The sequence below is a fragment of the Adiantum capillus-veneris genome, unplaced genomic scaffold (assembly GCF_014529385.1).
Source record: "Adiantum capillus-veneris isolate H3 unplaced genomic scaffold, ASM1452938v2 Hic_scaffold_263, whole genome shotgun sequence".
In the NCBI taxonomy this organism is placed as follows: Eukaryota; Viridiplantae; Streptophyta; class Polypodiopsida; order Polypodiales; family Pteridaceae; genus Adiantum; species Adiantum capillus-veneris.
In genome coordinates, this window is record NW_028221394.1 from 235,049 (window position 1) to 248,996 (window position 13,948).

Genomic DNA, 13,948 nt, shown 5'->3' on the forward strand with positions numbered 1-13,948 from the left:
CAAGAGTCCTAGCGAATTATACAAAGAAAATAGGTACATGCCATAACTAGCCATGTGTGTGTGTGTGTGTGTGTGTGTGTGAGAGAGAGAGAGAGAGAGAGAGAGAGAGAGAGAGAGAGAGAGGAGGAGGAGGAGAAGAAGAAAAGATATTTCAACATAGTTGAAATAATCCCAAAATATTTCAAAGATCCTTTCAATAAATCTTGATCTCAAGTTTTAGAGAGAGAGAGAGAGAGAGAGAGAGAGAGAGAGAGAGAGGAGGAGGACATATGATAAAATTGGATTGACGCAAGAGATGATATACACAAGTTGAGCACAACTTTTGTGTGTGTGTGTTGTGTGTGTGTGTGTGTGTGTGTGTGTGTGTGAGAGAGAGAGAGAGAGAGAGAGAGAGAGAGAGTTTCATTGAAAAGTCCTCAATCATGGGCTTGTGTATTATCTGAGGAGTAGTTAAATTAAGAGCTATTACAAGTGACCTCAATGGTCTAGCCAAGAACTAAATTTATATGAACATTTCCAAGAGACCTCAAGCCGTATGTAAGGAGTCTTCAACTCAAGGGCATGTGGGTGGAGAGAGAGAGAGAGAGAGAGAGAGATGGAGATAGTCTTCTATGATCATCAAAGGTTACCCTATAATGTACTTGAGTGCATGAAATGGTGCATGCGTCCACCTTAATTTATTTGTCGTGTCGATGTGTTATCGTAGTCACTAAGTAGATTAAAAAATGTATTACTATATATGATAAAAAGTTTATTCATTGATGTAGCATCCATCCTATAATTGATATTACATGATAGGAACATAAATCCAACATTGAACTTTTTGTTTTGTGAAATAGAACTTAGTTTCATAAAAAGGCCATGTTTTTCTTTGCCACACCAACACACATGCCACATACTAGTCATGTGTATATATAAATATATATCCATTTCTCACTAGCTCTTTCTCTCCCTCACCACTATCCCCTCACCTCCTTTTGTACTAACAAAGAGCTTAAATAAAAGTAGTATTCCGGAATTCTCTTCTAAATTAGCATATCTTTAAGTAGTCTTATACCACCTTTAATATATGTATAGTTTATTTCATGTGTGTGTGCATGCGTATATATTTTTATGTACGTGTGTGCATGTGTGTATGTGTGTGTGTGTGTGTGTGAGAGAGAGAGAGAGAGAGAGAGATAGAGAGAGAGAGAGAAATGCATGGAGACTACCATCTTGACACTTGATGTGGAGCCAAAAGTTACTAGAAATCTCCCATACCAGCAAAAAATGACCTGTGAGACCAAACTAGATGGGTTATAAAATGCCATTAGCAAATATTAACTTGAAAACAACGAATGAAGAGAACAAAGTGATTAGGCCTTCTTCTAAAATATGTATCAGATGCTGGTCGTTTAAGCATAGGTAGGCAAAAGTCAAAAGGTTATTAGAAAGTCGAAAGTCACTTTAGAAATATAAACGAATCATCTACAGGCTCAGGCTCCATGTGTAGCTAGAATCTTGAATCTCAGTAAGTCTCTCTTTCTCTCTCTCTCTCTCTCTCTCTCTCTTTGTGTGTCTGAGTTGTATCGCTCAGTCTCTCTCTCTATGTCGCTACTTCTCTCTTCCTCCCTGAGTCCTGCAGGGACACTATATGCTCTGCGGATTGTGTCGGCAATAGAAGCACTACAATGCGAGAAATAAACTGTACACACTGCGCGAGAAATAAACTGTAGACACTGTCTCATATGCGTGCACTGCTGCTCCTCTGTGGAGTGTGCGAGCGAAAGGGACAGAGAGGAAGGCGGTTACGAGGCGAGGGGCATTGCCCCCATATGGCCTCGAGTGGAGAGAGGGATAAGGGGATTAGACCACCTCACAGGGCCACATGGCCCCGTCCGGCCTTGCCACCTGTAGCACGTCCCCGCTAAAACTGTCGTAAGATTCCGCCTTTCCACTGTTTTTTGAAAATGGGGCACACATAAAATTTTCATTAAATTCAAATCCCTGTGCATGCTCGTCATATCCACTCTTACATGATGAGCCAGGGCCTGAGGCTAAGCTTATTCTTAAACACAAGACTAGTTGATATGTATTCAAAGACTGGGAGTATTAAAAAGCACTAGAATTTTTCAATCAAATGTTGAAACGGGATGTAGTGGTTTGGAATGCCTTAATATCACAAACATTGAACAAAATTTGCAATCTAAAACTTATGAAAAAAAAAAACGTCGTGGGATATCCTTTAGACAAGCTCTTGCTTCATCCTCTGGCAGAATATATAGTGAGCTTATATCAAGTAACATAGCTTCAGTGGTCCTTTTGCATCGATTGAGGTGGAATAGAGGCTTAAGGATAAGAATTTTTATTTTCATATGTTTATTTTTACATAAATTTATTTTAAAAAATTAAAATTATTTGATTTTATTTTGTAGAATAGGGATGGCAAACTTAAAGAAAAGAGCTCGTGAAGCAAACACTAATGTGGAAATGGAAATGAAACGAAGAGGAAGACCAAAATTAACAGAAGAAGAAAAATTAAGTAGAGAGGCAAAGAAAGCAACTAGATTGTTTGAGCTGAGCTATACCATATCAATTGGAGGTACCTACGTAGATATAGGATTGTTGCCGAAGCTAGACGAATTTTTGAAAAAAGAAACTTTAGTTGGAATGTGCTCTGTGGAGAGAGGTGGAACAGTCTTCCACTTACATTTTCAAATGATAATACACATTGTAGCTACATCAATAATTGCAGTAAATCATAAAATAAAAAGATACTTGGGATGGGAAGTGGAAATCCAATTGGTTCCAACATATTATGTAGAGCATTGCAGCAGAAGAATATGCATACATTTCAGGGTATAATTGGCTATTGTATGAAGGATATTACAAGCCTCATTTTCAAAGCATCTTTCACAATATGAGTGCGGAGGATATTAATCAAGGAGTGGAACTTTACGTACAATATGGGGCTGATGATTTAAAAAGTAGGGTTTGCCTAACTCATGCAAATATATTTGATCGAGCCTTAATGTACTGGAGATTCAATTTGCCACATCCTATCGGCAATGATTTCTTATCCACTCTTCATAAAATGATAAAGAGCGGTAAGTACTATCCATCCTCATCGTGGATAACACCATTCCAAGGTCAAGGGATGCCAGTGAATAAAATCAAGGCATTATGGAGATGCATGATTTTTCCTATGGATGCCACCTTCAAAGATATCATGGATATTTTTGTCATGGATGAACAATTTATAAATGTTGAACCTCGCAATGATTGGTTTAGAAGGAGATGGCAAGAATCTGAATTGAAAAAGTGAGTCAACTTCTTTTATTTATGGTTTTAATTATGTATATATGTTAAGTTTCCTTACAGTTTTTTCTACATGCAGTGAGAAAGCAAAATGATATTTTGAAAGAATTGGAAAAAAATAACACCGATAAAGAAAAAAATTGGAACACTGTAACATTAAGTGATGAAAGCATTCATGATAATGTTATCATGATATCCGATAGTGATAGTGATGAAACAACACAAATTGGAGATGACTTCATACCAATATTTTCTAAGAAAAACTTAAACATTGTTGCATTGTAAATCATTGTTGCTAATTGTAAAGTTGTCTCTTATGACTTATCAAATTATCTTTGTTTACATCCCAAATTAAAAATATACTCATGTTTAGACCTCAAGAGTACTTTAAATCTCAAGTCTTTGAATTTGATTGTAAATAGTATCTCTTATCATATCGATTCTTTTTGTCTAGATCCCAAAGAAAAAATGGAAAGCCAAGAGAACTTTGAATCTCAAGTATCATTAGTACCGTTGGACGATCCAACCATGCAAAAGCTTCATGAATGTTTAGTAGAGATTTGGAAACACCTTCGTGGATAAAATCTTGAAGATTCGACATCTTTGAGAGAATTTGTCACTAAATCATTTGAATCATTGAAGTCTTCAATCGATAATTTTCAAGCAGACATTTCAGATGTTCAAAGTTCTAGATTAGAAGAAGAGATAAATCGACTCTCCAAGGAGGTTTCATTATTAAGAATACAACTAAATAGGTTAAATGCTATCTTTGTAAGAACTAACAATGTAATGGACATGTGAAAAGATGCTCAAAAGTAAATTTCTACACAATATATATTGATTGTCATTTACTTTTTATTGTACAATAGAGTTTAAAGGAATCTTTGAGTTAGAACACTTTTTTAATTTTTTGAAGCCTTTAGGAACACCTTTTTAATTCAAAGTGGCAAGTCTTATACAAAGTGATATAATACTTGCCACTTTGAATAAACATATTGTGCTTAGCATATACTTCCATATGATTTTTGATTGTCATGTCTAGGCTGAACACTTTGTCAAGCACCAATGTTGGCATTGGCTATGCTCATTTAAGCGTTGGATAATAAAAATTGCATGGATAAAGAGGTTGATTAGAGCAATAATTAAACTAGTGCAATACCAATAAAATAACAATGGTTTGTAACGATTCATAACGGTGGTGCATTCGATCAGCATTGGGCTTGTAAAAGCTGTAAGCATTGTTGGCGTGTAAGCAAATGAGATGCGAACAAAATGCTATAAGCTTGGCATTGCAACTTATTGCACCCGTCTACTAGCTTTTGAGCAAAGGGACAAGTAAATTTTAGGGAAAATTACCAAAATACCCTTGAAGTTCGTAGAAGTTCCCAAACTACTCCTAGATTTTCAAAATTCCCAATATACCCTTGCATCAATTTGAGATGTATTTGCCCCAATTTTTGCATAGTCCAATGTTTATGACAATGGAGATCTATCTTTGAGCATCTTAGATAAAATTACTCACCAATGAGCTCACAAATAGAGCCATTTGTGTTCAAAAATGATGGACATTTTTTTTGTGAAGAGGCCTCAAATACCATCTAAAATTCTAGGTCTATCACCTTGTACTGAGGAGAACCGATCTCCCTATGAAGGGTTGCAAAAAGAAGATGTTTGCAAGGTTAATTAGAGGTATTATCGGAATTTTTGTTGTAGGGAATTTGGAAATTTTTTGCCAAATATGAAGGGTACATTGGGAATTTGAGGGGTATTTTGATAATTTTCACAAATTATAGGGGTATTTTGGCAAATTTCCCTCGTTTTTAATAGGGGAAGTTGCAACCTCGCATGGATTAGCTTAACACTCAAGAGGGCAGCATGAGAATTGAGGTTCTTCTTTTGGATACAAATAACTTTAAGTCAAGATTTTCTATAGAAAATGAACAATATAACTAAGCCGCACGATCCTCGGTTGTGAAAATAGACCTGCTAAAATTTGGGTGACTATGTAGATGTATTTCAAGACCTCGAATGCTCCAACTATAGTGTATATTTCACTATCTTCTTGGCAAGATTTCAACCTTGTAGCTAAGAAAGCCGAAAAATAGTGCACATTTGGGTGTAAAAAGCTTACAAATCCTCCACTTTTGGGCACAAAAGCTGTGAGAAACACTAGTTGAGGTGGGTAGTAAGTATATGTTGACTTGGGGATTTATTTTGGAGCTCTTTAAAAAACAAAAGAAGCTAGGTGGCCAAGAGCGAATGTCATGATCGTGCAAGTCACTCTGCCTTCAAATTAGATGAAAGCAGAGCTGCAGAAGGCACCTGCCCTTATGGGATTATCCTGCATATGGGCGCTTCCTCACCCACGTTCTCTCATGTCTCTCCCTACTCACTCCATCTTCTCAATCATAGGCCAGCTCTACCACCCACTGGCGCATACACACATATGCATGCTTAATCAGAGGTGGATGATCGCCCCTCTCATTGCCACAGGCCCCCTTAGGTGTGGCTCCTGCTACATCTATGGCTTCCTTCTCCTTCCTCACCAGCCTCCTTGCCGCCCTCCTCTTGTACTCCCTCAATGCCGCAATCCTCCCCACTTCACAAGGCTTGCTCGCGGCCGCCGCCACCGCCCGGCGTCCCCACACTGCCCCTCCTCCTCCTCCTCCTCCTCGCAGATGCATCACCCGCGTCATCCATGGAAAACCACGCACACTGTGTGCTCCGATCAATGCACCACCCAAAAAACGCCGAGTGGTCGTCCCGCCACCAAAGAAAAAAGTAGCTGTGCCACCAAAGAAGCGAGCAGTCCCAGTGAAGAAGCGAGTAGTCGCAAGGCCGCCGGCGCCTCCGACTAAAATACGACGTGTTGCACCCCGCAAAGCTCCAGTTATTCCACGGCCATCCCCTGCACCGCTGCGCTCCAATGGGGAGACCCTCACTAATGACTACTACGCTCACTCCTGCCCGCAGGTGGAGTCGATCATCCGCAACAAGGTCACAGCATGGGTCAAGAAGGACCGTTCACTTGCCGCAAGCCTCCTACGTCTGCACTTCCATGACTGCATGGCTACGGTACTGCCCTCCACTCTCTTAACATGGTGTAAACAAGGAGAATACATAATGCTGCCTTATGAAGAAGCAAATCTTGATGCCACAAGAAGATTTAGAAATTTTCTCATGTAGGAAAATGGAGTCTTTTTCAGTGTTTTTCATACAATGCATAACATCATGAGCTTCTGCTCGAGAGGCACCACATACCTAGCTAGGTACGATTGGGGGCAGGGGACCCCCGGCCCTCCCACGGGGCGGCGGTCCCCTGCCCCCAATTGTACCTAGCTAGGTATGCGGTGCCTCCCTCACAGAAGCTCGTGATGTTGAGGTAAGTCACAATGTGAGAATTATTGTGAGAATTTGTCCAAAACTTCTTGTGTGCAAAGAGTAATGACAATTATAAAGGACTTATGTGCATAAGGAAATTACTCAAATGTGGGTGATCAACTAGGAGAGTGTAGAAAGCAAACTAAGGCTAATCATCATGAGTGAATAGTCATATGGAGGATACAATGAAGGCTAATCATGTGTGCATAAATATAGTGCTCACTATCCTTCCAATTTGCATGAGGGCACCCGTGCTGACCATCGTCCAATGTGCAAACAAATGCGACGGATAATTTCCCATTGTGAACACTCAATTGTGGATGCAAAAAAAGACTTGCTCAATGGCAAAAGGCTGTTGCATCATGAGCATATACACAGCAATCTTGCTACAGATGGGGAGGATCAATTAGGGCTACCCATTGTGCATCTTCAAATCTAGGTGCTATTTTGTATGCACAACCAAAATAAGGCAAATCATATGGTTGCAAAATTTAATGCAGACATTTGTGCATATTCTGTGTAGGAGAACAGTTAAGGCTAATCATGTGTGTGTGTGCTCGTACTAAGCAACTGGTTTGCATTACAAGCATATATCTTACTGATGAATCAAAGCCACCTTACAATGTTGCAAAATGAACCTGATCATATCGGCACAACTATGTCTTATGATCGTCGACGTTGCATCTCTACTAACAAGTCATCAACCCAATCAATGCCCAAAACTGTGATCTTGCTTCATACCATCAATGCCTAGGTCTGCTAATTAGCAGCATTGATTTTCATGATTCTTACTTGAGTGTTTCAGCTTGCAAGCATGCTTCTCTTGACCTTCAGATCGAAAGGACCACAATGACTAACACTGCTTGATTCATAACCAGGGCAATGATGCTTCCATCTTGTTGAAGGACCCCAAAGGAAAATCTACGGAGATGTACTCAGTCTTTAGCAAAGGTTTGCGTGGCTTTGAGGTTGTGGACGACATCAAGCTAGCCGTGGAGAACGCTTGCCCTGGTGTTGTCTCATGTGCTGATGTTCTTACCGTCATTGCTCGCGATGTAACACTCGAGGTGAGTTTTAGCAGCATGAAAAGTGCAGGAACCATAGAAAGCTCGATACTTTGTGTGGGTGTGTGCTCACATGCATGTGTGGGCATGCTTGCAACTCAATGAGCTGAATGTTATTATCTCATGGTCCTTATCATTTTGAACTGCAGTTGCACGGGCCGTTTTGGTTTGTGCCCTTCGGACGCAAGGATAGCCTCACATCTCACATCAACGATGCTGCCCAGGTGCCGCACCAAGAATCCGATGCTAACACTTTGCTCAAACAGTTTACTGCTTTTGGGCTCAGCTTCTCAGATCTAGCAACACTCACAGGTAAAGAAAATTCGTCTCTCTCACGCATCGTCCTTTACAATACTATAGCTTAAAATCATACTCCTGAAGGATTTCTGTCCATCTGGACTTTCTACCCTTCAGAAGCAAGTTCAAGATCAAAACTCTCTGCCGGCCATCTGAAACAATATCCACTCGACCGCACCGCACAATATGCACTTACATTTCATTGTCAATCTGCTTTTTGAATAACATGTGTAGAAATTGATCCGTTGCAGGAGCCCACTCCGTAGGGAAGTCACATTGCTTCTCATTCACAAGGGGAGGTGCAGCAGGGGCAAATCCCAGAATGAACGCGACTTACGCACAGGCGTTGCACGAGAAGTGCAAGCGGGGGCCATGGGAGGAAGTGTTCAATGATGAAGACACACCATTCTTACTGGATTTAGAGTTCTACAAGAACTTGAAGAGGGGGAAATGTTCTGTTAAAGTCGGACAACAGCATACAGTCATATATGTAGACAACAACATGACAAGCTCTCTGGTGGATGCTTTCCTTACCCAACCGGGCATGTGGATGCGCAATTTGCGGTGTCAATGGTGAAGCTGGGTAATGTGCAAGTGCTGACGGGCCGCCAGGGTGAGGTCCGCCGCGTCTGCAGCGTCCCAAATTCTGCCCGCCACCAATAACAAATCATTTAACGCAATCGCATGCAATAACTCCTCTAACAAAAATTGCTAACACACAGGCCCTTCTCCTTTCTGGCATGTGGTGTCATTCAAATTCACTATGTACTCCTTGAGCCAGTTTATATAACAAGAGGATCGACATGAATATTTGACCCTAAGCAAGCAAATTGTAATCTCTCTTCTGCAGAGTGGTTGCCGCCCATGCCACGCCGCAGCCAGATGACTTGCAGTGATCCCATATGGATCACATACTAACCATATTCATACATGATTTCAACCTTGAAAATAAGCATGGATGTCTCAATTGAACCCTCTGCAAAAAGAGCTCGGAATGTCGGCTCTACCATGCATTCAGGCTCGAAATCCGCCTTCACAAATGCAGCATCTTGAGATTGCCAAAATCATTCCTAACTCAAGCACACTGATATACCATCCCATGGTACAAGTGTGGGGAAATTGAATTTATTTATTTACTTTATTTTATTTATTTATGACTTGAAATGATTCAATATTGTCCGATCTCTTTTAGATGGAGGTTTGGTTCTTTTTGCTGTCTAGTTTTGTGACACTTTGAGGAAGTTCATAGATTTATTTTTCCCCACTCTTCGAAACAAGAGCTCGTGCACATAGGCACATGCACGCACACGCGTGCGCACACACAAGCATACATCAATACAACGATCTGCATACTGAGTTTCTGTAAGTAAAGATGCATGACAGACTCAACAATATGCGCTGCAAGCTCTCTTGTTTTAGATCTAGGTGTGCTTTGCATGCATCCCAGCAATGACACCCAAGAGCAAGCTACTAATTGCATACATCACAAGAAGTTTTGGACAAATTCTCACAATAATTCCCACATTGTGACTTACTTCAACATCATGAGCTTTTATGAGGGAGGCACTGCATACCTAGCTAGGTACTATTGGGGGTAGGGGCCCCGGCCCGACCCCGGGCCACGGGGCTGGGGGTCCCCTGCCCCCAATCGTACCTAGCGAGGTATGCGGTGCCTCTCGAGCAAGAGCTCATGATGTTATGCATTGTAGAAAAAACACTGGAAGAGACTTTGTTTTCCTACATGAGAAAACTTATAAATCTTCCTGTGCAATGGAACGAATTAGAGATGCCTCCTATAGTTACATTTTGTATGTAACCTTCGCAAATTCATCAAAGAAACGGCACTAAGGAAACCTGAATTGGGCAACTTTGGGAAGCGAGTTTCTGATCTGAAAGATCTGGGAATGGAGTTTTCTTGTGACTATGGTTGCATCACCATGCCTCACATTAAAGCTTTTCCATTCTTAACAGGCCAAGTCAGCCTGAAAGCCCAACAAGACAATTGTAATGCCCTATTGTGGGCTCAATACCAGATCTTTGCTGCAAATTTAATACGTAGCAGAACCCTTCCTCGACCAAGCCAGCATGAGCACGCGCACAAAGAATGCTAGAAAACGCGGCACATCATCCTGTTTTATTCTTCTGAAATAATCAAATGTCTTGTTTACCTCCCCTTCTATTGCAGAATCAAGGTGAAGCACAGAACACTCAACTTGTAGATGAACTTTTGTTTCCTCAACTAACGTAACATCTGCAACACATGTATGCACAATGCTGATAATGGTCACTGTGTGTTGGGAAGAAATCCCTCCAGCTTCATTTTCTCAAAATGCTGCCCAACAGTTTGACAAGATCCTCTAACAAAAGAGAACACTGGGAAAGGCTCTCCATGCTGATATATAGCCCCCATAGACAACTCCAAGAATATAGATGTGACATGCCCTCGATGGAAAGACCCTTGGGCTACTGCTACTTGCATTAATTTGCTCCTGCACAAAAGGCCTTCGACTTGGCTTTATCGCCAGCCTGATCTGAGAGTGCAGAGGTCATCAGATCACTCCTCTCCATGATCTGTACCTCGTAAGAAATACTCCGCCAATATTGCAAGGTCACAAATTCACAAGAAGTTCTGGACAAATTCTCACAATATTTCCCACATTGTGACTTATCTCAACATCATGAGCTTCTGTGAGGGAGGCACCACTGCATACCTAGCTAGGTACGATTGGGGGCAGGGGACCGCCGGCCCGGTGGGGGGGGCGGTGGTCCCCTGCCCCAATCGTACCTACACAGGTATGGGGCGCCTCCCTCAGAGCTCAGGCGCCTCAGAGAAGCTCATGATGTTATGCATTATATGAAAAACATTGAGAAAGACTCCGTTTTCCTACATGAGAAAATTTCTATATCTTCTTGTGAAATCCTAGGAAGGCTGCCTTGAAAGAAATATGCAAGGGTAGAAGCTGACTCTATTTAACATAATATGGTGGAAGAGAGAGCCCTTTACACATGTCCCAATCTGCGACCTGAAGGCCAAAGTCCAAATCTAAAAAATACCCCTTTGCGCGCGATATAAAGAGGGGAGAGAGAGAGAGAGAGACAGGCGGCCAGCCGTACTAGTATGTGAAAAGTCACTAAGGCCTACTAAAGATAAGACCGTGCTTACAATCACATGTTATTTTTTTGTATCTTACCATCCATTTTACACACACAATCACGAATGGTTTATATGTTTCGAAGAGCTCCACTTAAACAACAAACTGAAAGGCTCACATTGGCATTTCTAAAACAAAATCTTGAGCACCGGTGCTTTGCGGCGGCAGGGCGGGGCATTTGCATGGTTGGTTGGTTTTCTACCTAGGCGGAGAAGTGGATGCAGTTTCCTCTAGGGTGAGGGGTTGGGCGGTCCCGGCCCCTTCGTCGGTGGTTTTCCTTGTCGTGTCCTACATTTTTGGCTACCGGGGAGAGGCTTCTCCTCCCGTCTCCTCTGAAGGAGGACAAGCGATGGCCAGACACATTGGAGTCTTCATCTGCAAGCTACCATTCGAGGGGCAGACAAAGGTGGCCCTGCCTCATCACTATATGGCACGGCTGTGGCCAGGGGAGGATCTAGGGCCAAATTTGGGGGTGCAAGGTGGCTTTGATCTCGGCTGTTGGATCACGCAGTGAAACTGGGGATGAACTAGGGGTGAACTCGGGGCAAAAATGGTGCCCGAGTTCACTCCTAGTTCACCACTAGTTCACCCGCCTAGCGAGGTGTGGGTCGAACATGAGACGTTTCGGTTGCCAAACGAATGCCCTACCACCACGCTAGCGCGTGTCACTGTCCATGTTGGCATGGCACATGATCATACTCTAGTTTAAGCGCCCCTAGTTCACCCCCCGTTCACCCACCTCAAGCTTACCCGCCCCTAGTTCATCGTTAGTTTACCCTTAGTTCACCTCCAATTCACCCACCCCTAGTTCACTGCATGATCCGACGGCGGAGATTAAAGCCTCGCGCCCCCAAATTTTGGGCCCTAGATCCCCTCTGACAATATGCCGTTAGCCATGTTGTGGCTTTGTGGAGGGTCTTGAAAAGGCATGGCTGAACCATCCTTAAAGCCTGTGTTTGGGTGTTCGCTTCGGCATCTTTTTCAAGTGGCATGGTTTCTGCAGGTGCCTTGTGTGTACTAGACTTCTAGTGGTAGCCACATAGGTTGTTGCTACTTCTATCGAGGGTGGCTCCCTTTTTAGCCACCTTTGTGTGGGAACATGGTCGTTTGGGGGGTGGCTCCTCTTAGCTAATGTATATGGAATATGGTCTTGGTATTTGGTGATTTGGTTGATGCCATGGCTTGGTGCAAAGCATGGCTACATATGTAAATTTTTTGGCCTTAAATCATATAACACTCACAATTTGTGAGTTTTGCACAAAAATTAAAATAAAATGAAAAGGAAGTAAAATAAATAAAGGGACCCATTGCCAAAAAAAAAAAAAAAAAAAAAAATCGTGTTTTCATAGGAAAAGGAAGGTCTAATTTGCATAAAATATGATAAATTAAAATTGGTAATTCTCACATTTTGTGAAATTTTATATGTAATAAGAACATTATAGGGGCCCATTGCCAAATTAAAATAAAAGAAAATTTAAATGTGTTCATAGGAAAATATAGATCTAAAAGGCATAGCATATGATAAATTAATTTTTTTGATAATTCTCACGTTTTGTGAAAATTATATATGTAATAAAAACAATAAAATTAAAAGATACATTAAAAGTTAAAACACAAGAATATTTTGATGCTCTTTTATAAGAAAAGATAGATTCAATAAGCATAGAAAATAATAAAACAATTTAGTGAGATGAATTTTTTGAAGTCCTATGCCCTTTAAGATGAGAGCATAGATGATCACATTTTCACAAACACATTTGCTTCAATCACTACCCCCACTGTGAATCTTTTGTGGTTCTATGAACAAAACACAATTTGTCATAATAATCAATATCTAATTCTCCTAAATGATTTTCTCATGTTAAACTGATCATTTAATATGGGGAAGTGCCAAGGGAGAAAGTTAGAATATTGGTAAAGCTAGCAAACCGGCCACAATTGGGATCCAAAGGGGGCACCATCTGCAAAAGAGAAATGTGCAACAATGGGCTTAAAAGACCGTAAGGTTTATCCCATTAAGACTTCCAAAATGCTAAGGTTCCAAAATTCAAAGGTTGTGTTTAAAGGTCAAACATTAGGAAAATTGGATGCTTGGTGTGTGTCCCAAAAGTCTTCATGCATCCCTACATAGGAGGGGGCGATCCCTAGTTGTAAGAGATGAGAGAGAAACTCATACACACACACACACACACAAACTCCCTTTACACAAAGGGAATGAGGGACACATGTCAGCTCCCTAGCCCACAAGATGTAGTCAAATCCTATTCGATGACCTTGGAGGTGGACAAATGAGAATTAGGCTAGAGTAAATCTAGTTTAATCAATCTAAAAAACACTTAATAAAAGAACCAATAAGAATTAAGCTCTCTAGAAGACTATTGGCCAGTCTCTTCAAGGGGTCCAATGAGCATTCAACAGCCCAATGTCTTGCTTGATTCCTATTGACCAAGAGGCAAAGGGGTCCAATGAGAGTTTAGTTGTATTTATTATTTATCTAAAGCTCTCACAAAAGGGAAAAGGGGGACACATGTCAAAAGGCTACCACTTATGCTGCTTAATTTCCATTGTTGAGGTTGGGGGGTTCAATAAGATGTGAGCATGAGCAAATAGCAAGAGGGGTCGACCAAGAGAGAGAGAGGGATTTTTCAAAGGCATTATTGACTTACACACACACACACAATCTATATGTGAAGCACGAAGACTCTCTCTCTCTTCTCAAGCTTTAATGGAAAGCTGTATCACCTACTCCAAGTGTGA

At 41.3% G+C, this 13,948-nt stretch overlaps 1 pseudogene; it reads left to right on the forward strand.

The window, feature by feature from the left end:
* The first annotated feature begins 5,801 nt into the window (after positions 1-5,801).
* On the forward strand, positions 5,802-8,702 carry LOC147417371 (peroxidase 7-like; annotated as a pseudogene).
* Positions 8,703-13,948: the final 5,246 nt, after the last annotated feature.